At 38.6% G+C, this 10,951-nt stretch overlaps 1 long non-coding RNA gene across 1 annotated transcript; it reads right to left on the bottom strand.

The window, feature by feature from the left end:
- Window positions 1–1,590: 1,590 nt before the first annotated feature.
- LOC120853280 lies at window positions 1,591–6,065 on the bottom strand. The gene is made up of 3 exons (XR_005718755.1): window positions 5,969–6,065; window positions 4,752–4,754; window positions 1,591–1,602 (listed from the first exon to the last, which is right to left on the bottom strand). It is a non-coding gene; the product is annotated as an uncharacterized LOC120853280 (long non-coding RNA).
- Between the last annotated feature and the right edge of the window lie 4,886 nt (window positions 6,066–10,951).

Raw genomic sequence — 10,951 nt, 5'->3', positions numbered from 1 at the left:
GCAAAAAAAAAAAAAAAAGTGGGGAATAGAAATGAAAGGCATAAATTTACTCTAACATGCTTTCTCATTCTGATAGCTAATACTTGATTTTCCTTCTCAAGGAAACAACCACTAGAAAAGGTTCAGAATGCAGTTGATATGAATGCACAATGTCACAGCTTACTATGACATTTGTTTTCACCTTTTTCAACCCCATGGTCTGTAGCCTTCCAGGTTCCTCTGTCTGTGGCATTTTCTAGGGAAGAATACTGAAGTGGGTTGCCATTTCCTTGTCCAGGGGATCTTGCTGACCCAGGGACTGAACCTGCATCTCAGGCATTGCCAAACAGACTCTTTACCGCTGAGTCACCAGAGAATACCTTATCTTTAATATGTGTCAATAAATAGCTGGATATCCAGCTTTAACTGGGTTTTAAATTAGTGTCACAGTATCTTCAACACTGCATTAGCAAAGAGACAGATTTAGAGTCCTATAACTTTACACTTAAAATGTACTGTGGCAATATTCTAAACCAGCCCTTCTTTTTGTGGTGGTGGAAACTGAAGTACATCAAGGTTATAAGGCATGACCATAGTTTCACAGGACAGACTGTGGTCAAAACCTAGGTCATCTGACTGATGAGTCAAAAAGTTGCCTCTCTCTAAAAATGTAAGTTCAGCTCAGTTGCTCAGTCACATCTGACTCTTTGTGACCCCATGGGCCACAGCATGCCAGTCTTCCCTGTTCATCAACAACTCCCAAAGCTTACTCAAACTCATGTCCATCGAGTTGCTGATGCCATCCAACCATCTCATCCACCATCATCGCCTTCTCCAAATTTCAATCTTTCCCAGCATCAGGGTCTTTTCAAATGAGTCAGTTCTTCACATCAGATGGCTAAATTATTGGGGTTTCAGCTTCAGTATCAGTCCTTCCAATGAATATTCTGGACTGATTTCCTTTAGGATGGACTGGTTTTATCTCCTTGCAGTCCAGGGGACTCTCAGGAGTCTTCTCCAACAGCAGAGTTGAAAAGCATAAGTTCTTCGGCACTCAGCTTTCTTTATAGTCCAACACTTCCATGTATACATGCTGCTGCTGCTACCAAGCCGCTTCAGTCATGTCCGACTCTGTGCGACCCCATAGACGGAAGCCCACCAGGCTCCCCGGTCCCTGGGATTCTCCAGGCAAGAACACTGGAGTGGGTTGCCATTTCCTTCTCCAATACATGAAAGCGAAAAGTGAAAGAGAATTCGCTCAGTCATGTCTGACTCTTAGCGACCTCATGGACTGCAGCCTACCAGGCTCCTCAGTCCATGGGATTTTCCAGGCAAGAGTACTGGAGTGGGGTGCCATTGCCTTCTCCACATTTATACATGACTACTGGAAAAACCATAGCTGTGACTAGACAGACCATTGTTGGCAAAGTAATGTCTCTGCTTTTTAATATGCTATCTAGGTTGGTCATAGCTTTTCTTCCAAGGAACAAGTGTCTTTTAATTTTATGGCTGGAGTCACCATCTGCAGTCATTTTGGAGTCCCCAAAAATAAAGTCTGCCACTGTTTCAATTGTTTCCCTATCTACTTTCCATGAAGTGATGGGACTGGATGTCATGATCTGACTAAATGTGGTCCACTGGAGAAGGGAATCAGAGAAGGCAATGGCACCCCATCTTCTCCATCTTTGGCTGGAAAGAATATAATCAGTATTGACCATCTAGTAATATCCATATGCAGAGTTTTTTCTTTTGTTGTTGGATGAGAATGTTTGTTATGACCAGTGCATTCTCTTGCCAAAAGTGTGTTAGATTTGACTTGCTTTGTTTTGTACTCCAAGGCCAAATTTGCCTGTTACTCCAGGTATTTCTTGAGTCAACGAAAACAAGAGTGGGAGCTGACTCTGCTCAGACTATGAGCTCTTATTGACAAATTCAGACTGAAATTGAAGAAAGTAGGGAAAACCAGTAGATCATTCAGGTATGACCTAAATCAAATCCCTTAAGATTATACAGTGGAAGTGACAATAAATTCAAGTTATTAGATCTGGTAGAGTGCCGGAAGAACTATGGATGGAGGTTCCTGACATTGCACAGGACGTAATGATCAAGACCATCCTCAACAAAGAGAAATACAAAAAGGCAAAATGATTGTCTGAGGAGGACTTACAAATAGCTGAGAAAAGAAGAGAAAGTGAAGGCAAAGGATAAAAGGAAAGGTATGTCCATCTGAATGCAGAGTTCCAGAGAATAGCAAAGAGAGATAAGAAAGACTTCCTCAGTGTTCAATGCAAAGACATAGATGAAAAAAAAAATAGAATGGAAGACTAGAGATCTCTCCAAGAAAATGAGAGATACCAAAGGAATATTTCATGCAAAGATGGGTACAATTAAGGACAGAAATGGTATGGACCTAACGGAAGCAGAAGTTATTAAGAAGAGGTGACCAAAAAAAAAAAAAAAAAAACCACCCAAGAGGAACTATATTTTTAAAAAATTTCTTCATGACCCAGATAATCGCAATGGTATCATCACTCACCCAGAGCCAGACAATCTGAAATGCTAAGCCTTAGCATCACTACAAACAAAGCTAGTGGAGGTGATGGAATTCCAGCTGAGCTATTTCAGATCCTAAAAGATGATACTGTGAAGGTGCTATGTTCAATATGACAGCAAATTTAGAAAACTGAGCAGTGGCCACAGGACTGGAAAAGATCAATTATCATTCCATTCCCAAAGAAAGGCAAAGTCAAAGAATGCTTAAATTATGGCACAATTGCACTCATCTCACATGCTAGAAATGGCAACCCACTCCAGGATTCTTGCCTGGAAAATCCCATGGACGGAAGAGCCTGGTAGGCTACAGTCCCTGGGGTTATTAAGAGTCGGACACGACTTCACTTTCACTTTTCACTTTCATGCACTGGAGAAAAAATGGCAACCCACTCCAGTATTCTTGCCTGGAGAATCCCAGGGAAAGAGAGCCTGGTGGGCTGCCATCTATGGGGTCGCACAGAGTTGGACACGACTGATGCAATTTAGCAGCAGCAGCAGCAGCACACGCTAGCAAAATTATGCTCAAAATTCTCCAAGTCAGGCTTCAACAGTACATGTACCATGAACTTCCAGATGTTCAAGCTGGATTTAGAAAAGGCAGAGGAACCAGAGATCAAATTGCCAACATCCATTCAATCATAGAAAAAGTGAGAGAGTTCCAGGAAAACATTTACTCTGCTTTATTGACTGTGCCAAAGCCTTTGACTATGTGGATCACAACAAACTACGAAAAATTCTTAGAGAGATGGGAATACCAGACCATTTGACTTTCCTCCTGAGAAATCTGTATGTAGGTCAGGAAGCAACAGTTAGAACTGGGCATGGAACAAGAGACTGGTTCCAAATCAGGAAAGGAGTGCATCAAGGCTGTATATTGTCACCCTGCTTATTTAACTTATATACGAGTACATCATGAGAAACTTTGGGCTAGAAGAAGCACAAGCTGGAATCAAGATTGCTGGGAGAAATAGCTTCAGACAAGATGACACACATTTATGAAAGAAAGTAAAGAAGAACTAAAGGTCCTCTTGATGAAATAAAAGAAGAGAATGAAAAAGCTGGCTTAAAACTCAACATTCAAAAAACTAAGATCATGGCATCCTGTCCCATCACTTCATGGCAAATAGATGGAGAAATAATGGAAACATGTAAAGTTCACTGGAAAAGGAGTTGCCATGTGTTTATCACCAAGAACAGGATATAATGCTGTGAACCCAAATTAATAGCAAATATGTGGTTTAATTTCCCAACAAGTAAATCTAAAATTTTTTGATAAAATGTGTCTCTACATACCAATTTTCCCGTTCTTTTTATTATATTTATTTCATCTCTCTGTCTCCCTGACTCACTCCCTCTCTCTGACTCTACAATTCAATTTTCTCTTTTCTTCCCTCCTTCCTGTCTTTCTTCATTCTTTCCTTTGCTTTTCAAGAACAGATTCTACCCTTCACTACTTCACCTCTGTTTAAGCTTAGGATACAGATTAGTTCAGTTCAGTTCAGTTCAGTCACTCAGTCACATCTGACTCTTTGCAACCCCATGGACTACAGCACACTAGGCTTCCCTGCTCATCACCAACTCCTGGAGCTTACTCAAGCTCATGTCCATTGAGTCAGTGATGCCATCTAACCATCTCATCCTCTGTCCTCCCCTTTTTTTCCTGCCTTCAACCTTTCCCAACATCAGGATCTTTTCAAATGAGTCAGCTTTTCACATCAGGTGGCCAAAGTATTGGAGTTTCAGCTTCAACATCAGTCTTCCCAATTAATATTCTAGACTGATTTACTTTAGGATGGACTGGTTGGATCTCCTTGCAGTCCAAGGAACTCTCAAGAGTCTTCTCCAAAAACAGAGTTCAAAGCCTCTATTCTTCAGCGCTCAGCTTTCTTTATAGTCAAACACTCACAGCCATAAATAACTGTAAAACCCATAACTTTTGTGAGACAGACCTAGGTTGGCAAAGTAATGTCTCTGCTTTTTAATATGCTGTCTAGTTTGGTTATAGTTTTTCCTCCAAGGAGCAAGCATCTCTTAATTTCATGGCTACAATCACCATCTGTAGTGATTTTGGAGCCCCCCAAAATAAAGTCTCTCACTGCTTCCCTTGCTTCCCCACATATTTGCCATGAAGTAATGGGACCAGATACCATTATCTTAGTGTTCTAAATGTTAAACTTTAAGCCGACTTTTTCACTCTCCTCTTTCACTTTCATCAAGACGCTCTTTAGTTCTTCTTCACTTTCTACCATAGGGGTAGTATCATCTGCATATCTGAGATTATTGATATTTCTCCTGGAAATCTTGATTGCAGCTTGTGCTTCATCCAACCCCACATTTCTCATGATATACTCTGCATATAAGTGAAATAAGCAGGGTGATAATAAACAACCTTGACGTACTCTTTTCCCAATTTGGAACCAGTCTGTGGTTCCATCTCCAGTTGTAACTACTGTTTCTTGACCTGTATACATATTTCTCAGGAGGCAGGTCAGGTGGTCTGGTATTCCCATCTCTTGAATAATTTTCCACAGTTTGTTGTGATCCGTATAGTCAAAGGCTTTGGCATAGTCAATAAAACAGAAGTAGTTGTTTTTCTGGAGCTCTCTCACTTTTTGCATGATCCAACAAATGCTGGCAATTTGATCTCTGGTTCCTCTGCCTTTTCTAAATCCAGCTTGAACATCTGGCAGTTCATGGTTCACATACTGTTGAAGCCTGGCTTGGAGAATTTCAACCATTAATTTGCTAGCATGTGAAACAGCTGCAATTTTTCAGTAGGTTGAGCATCCTTTGGCATTGCCTTTCTTTGGGGTTGGAATGAAAACTGACCTTTTCCAGTCTTGTGGGCTCTGCTGAGTTTTCTAAATTTGCTGGCATATTGAGTCTAGCACTTTCACAGCATCATATTTTAGGATTTGAAATAGCTCAACTGGAATTTCATCACCTCCACTAGCTGTGTTCGTAGCGATGCTTCCTTAGATCCACTTGACTTCATGTTCCAGGATGTCTGGCTCTAGGTGAGTGATCACATCATCATGGTTATCTGAGTCACTGTTATCTTTTTTGTGTATTTTTCCTGTGTATTCTTGCTACCTCTTCTTAATATCTTCCACTTCTGTTAGGTCCATGCAGTTTCTGTCCTTTTTTGTGCCCATCTTTGCAAGAAATTTTCCCCTGGTATCTCTAATTTTCTTGAAGAGATCTCTAGTCTTTCCCATTCTATTGTTTTCCTCTGATTCTTTGCACTGATCACTAAGGAAGGCTTTCTTATCTCTCCTTGTTTTTCTTTGGAACTCTTCATTCAAATGGGTATATCTTCCCCGTACCATCCCTCTGGGTCATCTCAGTGCACCAGCCCCAACCAATTAAAATAAATACACTTATATTTTTAAAAAATGGGTATATCTTTCCTTTTCTCCTTTGCCTTTGGTTCCACACATTCAGCTCTTGGTCTTGCTTTACTAACTTTATAAAGCTTCTCCATCTTTGACTGGAAAGAATATAATCAATCTGATTTTGGTATTGACCATCTAGTGATGTCCATGTATAGAGTCTTCTCTTGTGTTGTTGGAAGAGGGTGTTTTCTAGGATTAGATACAAAGCTAAAGACTATATTTCTTGGACACTGTAGCAATAAAATACAGCTTTATGACTTTCATGGATCTATAAGTGTATGACTGGTAATATTGTAAATAATTTCCTCACTATTGCATTATTGTCAGAATTTCTTGCCCAGGGTTTATTTTTTCCTCTTCCTTCCTGGCTGGGAAAGTCTGTGACCTGGAAGCAGATCATGACTTGCAACTTAGTATCCCTTCTATAACTGAAATTTTTGTAGGGCAGTATATAAATAATATAGTTTTCAAGTTGTGATAAACATTCAAAATTTGTTCCAAATTTTTCAGTCATTGGTTGAATCTAATAAAATCATTTAAAAGATACAGAAATTTAAAATGTGTTAAAGAGAGTTTATATCCAACTACTTTGTTCAGGGTCTTCCATATTCATTGTTAACAGAAATACATAGTTTGAGTTGAATACATAGTAGAGTTTGTCAAAATGCCCACATGAGTTAAAGCCAATTTTGCATTGGTATGTTGTTAATTTCCATAAATATTTTAATTTAGATAATATATTTTAAGATATATGTTCATATTTACTGTCATCATTTTGGAGAACAGAATATATGATAGATAAACCTATAGATTTTTACCTAGTGAAGAGTGGAATCCATGTATTTGATGAGAAGAATGAAAGGATATATAAAGTCAGAATATAGTCCCAGGTTATCAGTAAACCAATATAATCATGGAGCCCTACATAACTTTGAGAAGGATACACAAAAAATATCTTTCTTGGCTTAATATATGTTAGGTATCATTGTAAACAAAATATATTAATTAGTTCATTTAATTTTCATAATATTCTATAATAGTATTTTATTATCATTATCATTAATTTGTAGATAAGGATATTAATGTCCACAGTTTGAACCCAGTGAATATTAGCATTGCAAGCAGATTCTTTACTGTCTGAGCCACTAAGGAAGTCCAGTAAATATTACCACTGGGACTTAAACTTCAGGTCACCTACTCTTAGCTGTGATCTTGAAAAACCTCCCATATTATTACAGGGCATCTGAGACATTGGTAATCATGTGTCTGCTGTTGGAAAATTAAGGGAGAACACTGAGACTGGCTGTTGCCTCTCCTGTTACACTCAGCAGCCAGCCTCAAGTTTTCAAACTGAACAACTGGTCTTCCAAGTATGGATAGGTCACTTTGAGGGTCCCATCTCTGTGACTCCAAAGTTAGAGCGTCTTACTGAGACAACAGGCTGCAAAATCAGTCTCAGTTGAAAAAGTGATTCAAACAGCAAGAACGAGAGCAGAGATGCATATATAAGCAATGCAAGTTAAATACAATCAACACATTTGCTAAAATATCTTAAACTAATTGAAAGATATTTGAGGGAAGTAGCCCAGTGTCGCATAGATACAGGCTAGATGCTAAATCAGCATCACAGGAACCTTGCTCTGTGCCTGCTCATTCTCCATATGAGGCCTGAATCACTAAGCTTAGACACTCTTATCCATGGGCATGACCTTCCTGCTGAGATTTAAAATAGAAAGAAAAGCACTCAGAAAATGTTCCAGCTTAATCAGTAATACTTGGGAAAGCTAGCCAACATGCATACCCATCATCCATCTGGGCAAAAGGCTTTACAGCTTTTAGACATTAAATGACTCACTCTGCAAAGCTCTTTCCAGACTAATGGTGACTCTAATTTCTCTATTAGATGGACCAGAATATGAGGGAGGCAAATCTTTACTATTATGCTCCCAGAGAATGAACTCCCCCAAAGCATCAATGAGTATAATAGCTGACAAAACCTTGAAAATACAAGGTTAAAATTGTGTTTATCTGCACCATGCCATCTGTATCCCCTAACAGCTTGAACAGGAAGGATTTGTTCCTTAAGCATTATTAGTTTTGCTAAAAATTGTCCTTGTTTTGAGCTACCCTCAGGAAATAAATGGCACTGTAGAAATGAGGCTGCACTTATTATAACCTAACCTATGGATCACTTTTTCAAAAGTAATTTGGTCATTTGACATCATATACCTCCCAACGAGAATAAATAAAAATAATGTGGTTTTTTTTTGTTGTTCTTTTCAAGTTCAATGTGCCCTTTATGTCAGCTTTCCTTTAATGTTCTTTTTCATCCAGTTTATATCATGACTGGTTTATATTAAATAAATCTCTTCTCAAAATATTCCTGAACTTACTTGTCAAATTTAATATTTTATGATTGTATTAACATAAATGTGTTATGTGTTGTGTGTTATGTGTTAGAAGTCACAATACAAGTTTCTCTTGAGAAGTACCTACTAATTTGGAAAGCGTTGAGGGGAACTTCTGGGTGCTGATAAAATTCTACTTTTTGGTGTTGGTGATGATTATACAGTAATGTTTCTCTATGTAAAAATTCACCAAGCCCTGCACTTAGCATATGCTACCTTTTCTCTTTAAGTATTATATTTCAATAAATTCCATGGAATTCTCTCAGCCAGAATACTGAAGTGGGTAGCCTTTCCATTCTCCAGGGGATCTCCTTAATCCAGGGATCAAACTCAGGTCTCCCACATTGCAGGGGATTCATTACCAGCTGATCCACAAGCAAAGCCAAAGGAACCTGAAGTGGGTAGCCTGTCCCTTCTCCAGCAGATCTTCCCAACCGGGGTTTTCTGCATTGCGGGCACATTATTTACTAACTGAATTATCAGGGAGGCCCAAAATCTACCCAAAAGATAGTCTTTTTAATAAAATTTAATAATACTAGAAACATAAGTTCAATAAAAGTTAACAGAATTTGGCAAGAGGAACATTTTCTGAGAAGGCATAAATAGTACATTACATCTAAGATTCGCTTTTAAAGAAATTACAAAGCACTACACCATCCTAGTTATTTCCAACTAAATTAATAAGCTAGGATAAGCAAAATGTTTTAAGCTATATTTTTGACTTCTCAAAATAAGCTGTCATAATGTGCTCTGAATGCTGTGCTTATACCCTGGCAGCTATACTAATACTAAATATGGAGCAAAAACAAAAGTTTTAATATTCCATGGATGCATATGAGAAAAGTTAAAGTAATACTACTGCAAAACATATCCAGGCTGGTTATGGAGCATCCTACTGTGATCACAGTTCATTTATGATGCATAATATAAAAAATTTAGTTTTCAACTTTTAGCAACATGAGACATTCTGAAAGGCATGCTCTCAAAGTGCCTTTACCTTGACTAGGAAAGAGACTGCTTTCAACCTTACAGTGCTTTTTGAAAAGGCAATACATTCTTTCTTTGGCAGTATTAAAAATGAATTAAATTCCCCAAATTATCTAGTCCACTGTTTCATTAATATGACAGATTACCTGGGGTGCTTATTAAAAATGCATAAGTTTCTGGGACCCGTCATGTACTTCAATACACAGTATATTGAAGAATTAAGAAGAAATCATAGAATACCTAAGAACAATTTCAGACATTATGTTAATCAGGAAAATTAGAGGAAAACTGGTTTAGATATTCAGGTGTTCTAAATTTCTCATCAATTCACTGGGCAGAAGAAAATTCCCCAAATAAAGAATCCGTCCACCCAAAGATATTTTAAAGGTGAATAAGACTCCTGGCAAGGAAAGATATTTGACAGCCTCTGTGCATATTTGCATAATTGTTAACAAAGTGATCTTCTTAAGACTGGCTAATATCAAGAGTAATTCATGAGGAGAGTGTGTTAGTTATAAAACATACACTGAATAAATAATTTTTGCTAGTGAAATAACGGGTGCGGGTGAAAGGCTAACATAAATATAATTTAAAGTTCCAATTTAGCTTCCTTGTCATTTAAGGAGTATTTAAAATTTATAACCACCTTAATCTGCCGCAAAATGCTTAAGATAAAGTAAATAACTAATTATAGAAGCCAGACTTGAGGAATTAAACTAGAGAAGAGTGTTGAAGTTCCAGTTTCTTTGTGTTTCATAGTGTGGTAATCATTCAGTTCAGTTCAGTCGCTCAGTCGTGTCTGACTCTTTGTGGCCCCATGAATCGCAGCACGCCAGGCCTCCCTGTCCATCACCAGCTCCCGGAGTTCACTCAAACTCACATCCATCGAGTCAGTGATGTCACCCAACCATCTCATCCTCTGTTGTCCCCTTCTCCTCCTGTCCCCAATCCCTCCCAGCATCAGAGTCTTTTCCAATGAGTCAACTCTTTGTATGAGGTGGCCAATGTACTAGAGTTTCAGCTTCATCATCATTCCTTCCAAAGAACACCCAGGGCTGATCTCCTTTAGGATGGACTGGTTGGATCTCCTTGCAGTCCAAGGGACTCTCAGGAGTCTTCTCCAACACCACAGTTCAAAAGCATCAATTCTTCGGTGCTCAGCTTTCTTCACAGTCCAACTCTCACATCCATACACGACCACTGGAAAAACCATAGCCTTGACTAGACAGACCTTGGTTGGCAAAGTAATATCTCTGCTTTTCAATATGCTATCTAGGTTGGTCAGAACTTTTCTTCCTAGGAGTAAGCATCTTTTAATTTCATGGCTGCAGTCACCATCTGCAGTGTTTTTGGAGCCTAAAAAAATAAAGTCTGACACTGTTTCCACTGTTTCCCCATCTATTTCCCATGAAGTGATGGAACCTGATGCCATGATCTTCGTTTTCTGAATGTTCCTTCCAGTCTTCATTACCCTCCCAGACACATGGTAGAATTGTACTCTCTTGCCCAATAATAGCAAGAAGGAATAGCCCTTTCTCACCCTCTCTCATGTGCTGATTCATGCTATAAATAAGTGAAAGATAAACTTTTTTTTAATTAGCAGAGACTTTTTATGTTCATTATTACTGC

Source organism: Oryx dammah, unplaced genomic scaffold (genome assembly GCF_014754425.2).
Source record: "Oryx dammah isolate SB20612 unplaced genomic scaffold, SCBI_Odam_1.1 HiC_scaffold_2, whole genome shotgun sequence".
NCBI lineage: Eukaryota > Metazoa > Chordata > Mammalia > Artiodactyla > Bovidae > Oryx > Oryx dammah.
This window is presented reverse-complemented; position numbering and strand designations above follow the sequence as displayed.